The sequence below is a fragment of the Etheostoma cragini genome, chromosome 18, assembly GCF_013103735.1.
Source record: "Etheostoma cragini isolate CJK2018 chromosome 18, CSU_Ecrag_1.0, whole genome shotgun sequence".
Lineage (NCBI taxonomy): Eukaryota > Metazoa > Chordata > Actinopteri > Perciformes > Percidae > Etheostoma > Etheostoma cragini.
In genome coordinates this window covers 18,388,806-18,392,407 of record NC_048424.1, presented here as the reverse complement: position 1 = coordinate 18,392,407, position 3,602 = coordinate 18,388,806, and the positions used below count along the sequence as shown (strand labels likewise).

General features: G+C 40.4%; 1 long non-coding RNA gene across 1 annotated transcript in view; it reads left to right on the top strand.

Moving 5' to 3' along the window:
- The first annotated feature begins 2,718 nt into the window (after positions 1 to 2,718).
- Positions 2,719 to 3,602, top strand: part of LOC117961797 — a 7,914-nt gene continuing 7,030 nt past the window's right edge. Inside the window, exon 1 of the long non-coding RNA XR_004660497.1 lies at positions 2,719 to 2,820. This is a non-coding gene — a long non-coding RNA (uncharacterized LOC117961797). The remainder of the gene's footprint in view (positions 2,821 to 3,602) is intronic.

Genomic DNA, 3,602 nt, shown 5'->3' with positions numbered 1-3,602 from the left:
TTATTAACACAAATCAAAGTCCAATGAACCAGAGATCCAACAAAAAGCAAAACATTTTCAAAAATTCAATAACTTGCAAAAGGTCCAGGGAAAGAGAGGCACAGAAACTGGGGAAAAAGCCCAGGGGAACAGGAAAAATACCTGGAACACTGCAACAAGGTGATGTACAGCCAGACGTACGAACTAGAATAATCTGACAAGAGACAAAGGGAAAACAGGGGTTAAATACAAGAGGTAATTAGGTAATGGGGAACAGGTTTGACGTCAGGTGAATCACATTAGGGCGGGGCTGGACAATCAGACAGGCAAAAGCAAAGCTAGACAAGTCTAAACAAGAGAGGAAACCGTACTATCAAAATAAAACAGGAAGCAGAACAAACATACACACAGGGGATCACAAGACAGGACCAACAACCCAAGACTGGGGAGAAAACTGAAACACGAACAGAGGGAAGGCTAAATGGGAAAAATAACCCCAAACAAAACCGCCACACCACAACAGATTGGTTCCATTTTTCTCTATGGATCTGGATTTCTTTTTTTAGCTGATAGTTGTATGATATACATCATGTAATTCTCCATCAAGGACTTCCCAAAGTTGGTTTCTGTCATTTTCAGTAGTTCTTATCACGCTGATGTTTGTCCAAGTGATTTTTCTGACACGTTTGGTTTTAATTAGTCAACTGATGCTAAAAAAATGTGGTGTAACGTTGTCATTGACGGCTGGGATTAACTCATTATTGGTCATGCGGGTGTAGGGGCAGGGCTTAGATACCGCCGCTCCACCGCCTGATCACTTCTTTGTAGACTCTGGGCTACACATGGCAACATAAATCAGAAATACTTTATGATCATTTAAAAATGATGGCAATCACTAACAATAATAATAACAGTAATTGTATCTCATTAAAAGTGTGTGTTTGTGTGTGTGTGTGTTGGGGGGGCAGGGGGGGGGGGTGTATGAGAAGAATTTAATCTGTTTTTTGACTAAGTCTTAAAGGGTGGTGACAGATGTAAACTTTGTTCAAGTCTGTCACCTAAACTTTGTGATTATGATTCTCTGAAGTGTAAATCGTGAATGCTGCCTCGTTGCGTTTTACCACCAGTCATGATCCATCTTCAAAAGTTCCAAGTGTGTCACCGTAAAATTTACTAAGCCGAATTGTCACCCCTGCTGGGTGATTAGTCCCACGCCTGAGTGGCCCCACTGAGAGTTCTACAGATCTGTGTCATTGTTGAGGGAGTGTTTCTTGAGGGGAAAGAAAATTATGCATTAGCGTGTCTGCTAATTTAAAAAGAGTCCTTTCCTCTTTGTTTGAGTCTGTCATCACCCTTGAAACAAAAATAGTCAGAAAAACATATTTAAATATTTCAAACTGAAGGTATTATTAACATCAGTCAACAGTGATTGGAAAGAAACAGCAAGGCCTGAAGCAGCAAAAACAGTGCTGTTTGGCTTTTTCTGCTCCAAACCAAACACAACAACAAACTTAAAGGGGAGGTCACTTATTTAAATTCTCGTTTGTCGCTCACAGGGATTTTTATAAGTGTCATTTTTTAAAGAAAGTTCATTTTAAAGCCAATGTATTGGGATGAAGACAGAAATCTCAGATGTTTATGTAAAACATTGGCGAATATTAGCCAGAAAGATAATACAGTCATGCAACATGTAAAGGTAAAGGCACTTTATTGTCACATACATGTGGCAAAAATCATTCCCTGCATTTAACCCAGCCCTCAAGGGAGCAGTGGGCAGCCATTTACAGCATCCGGGAACCAATTCCAGATCTGAGCCAGTGCCTTGATCAAGGACTGGACATGTTCTTTGATAGTGGGGGGTGCATCCAGAGGAAACTTACACAGCCACGGGGAGAACAGACACACTTTATACTGTTAAAATCCTCAGGGGGTATACTGTAGATCATACCTGTTGCCCCGTGCTGCCTGGGCTCAATTAAAACATGTTTTCACTGTGTGTAGGGGTGGGGGAAATATTGGATACAGCATAGTATGGAGAAATTGTATTGACACACGGACGTCAAGTATTTATCTTTTATTAGACGTGTGTTGGACAGTTTGTCTGCTTGAAAATCCCATTTTGCAGCAGTAAAATTGAAGTGAGATGAACAGACAGATACATCAATGTTTTTAGATAAAAACAGATTTACTTTTGGGGACATCATTTGAAATTGGGAACAATTTGGAGTTGGAAAAAATGTAATCAATTGCAATAAATCACAATATGTTTTAAATCGCAATAATATCAAACCGTGTCATAAAGCATGTGTGGTGATGATATGGTATCGTGGGGCCTCTGGTGATTCCCACCCCTAGTGTGTGGATATGGGTAAAGATATGAGTATAACCAGTGTTGGGTTTTGCTTTTTACCTGTCATCAGATTCCCAAAAAATATGTAACCAGCCCACATCATACTTGAAAAAATGTGTAATTAGAACATTGCTCTATTGACAAGGATTACATTATTATATTTTTTATTACGTCTTGAAAATGTAGCAAATTTAAAAGGATTAAAACCTTTTTCATGATACAAATTCTAAATGCCAAACACGTTCTACTACACTGTACTAAAGAAAGTGACCCCTCACTTCTTAAAGCTACAGTGCGTAGTTTCTGTCATCCCAATGAGGAATTGTAAGTAATGACAACAAAACTGTCAGCGCGTCCACATGATACAAGTCTTCTGGGATCGCCACCCACCACTACTCCCACATACAGTTGCTAGTAACCAAGGAGGACCCGGATGATTAAAAAAAAACATGATGGATTTTATCAGAAGAGGTAATCATTTTCACAGGAAAGTCACCGTCTTTTGAACATAGTCATACTAAGAAATACAGAGAGAGTTATGGGGAGCTTTGTAACAACTCATTTGGTAATGGCTTGAATGTAACGAACATTCGTTAATATCAAAAAGTTACTCACTAAAGCTTTAATGGCCCTTAACTCATATTTGTTTTTGCAATGAGAAATTATAGATGATTTAGTTTTTATTCTGTTTTATTTACATTGAAAATGGATGATAAACATTTTGAGTGAGTGCTACTCTTGCGTCACAAGATAAAAGTCCTCCATGTTGCTTTCTAAAATTAAAATTGCAGCGACAAAAACGCACCCAAAGAAACGGCATCCCACAATTCTTGGTGAGAAGCTGCGGTTGATGGGTGTCGGTGCGTCCATAGTCTCCTGGATCACTGACTACCTGACAGACAGACCACAGTTTGTCCGCCTGGACCGTGTTCTGTCTGATGTGGTGGTGAGTGGTACGGGGGCCCCACAGGGGACTGTGCTGTCTCCTTTTTTGTTCACCTTATACACCTCAGACTTTCAGTACAACTCGGAGTCATGTCACCTACAGAAGTTTTCTGATGACTCTGCAGTTGTTGGGTGTATAAGGGATGGACAGGAGGGAGAGTACAGGGCAGTGGTGGATGACTTTTTGGAGTGGTCTGGTAGGAACTGCCTGCTGCTGAACGTTGATAAGACCAGAGAGATTGTGATTGAATACAGGAGGAAGGGAACGCCTCCGCAGCCCCTTTGCATACTGGGAAGTGACGTGGACATGGTGGAGGATTACAGATAC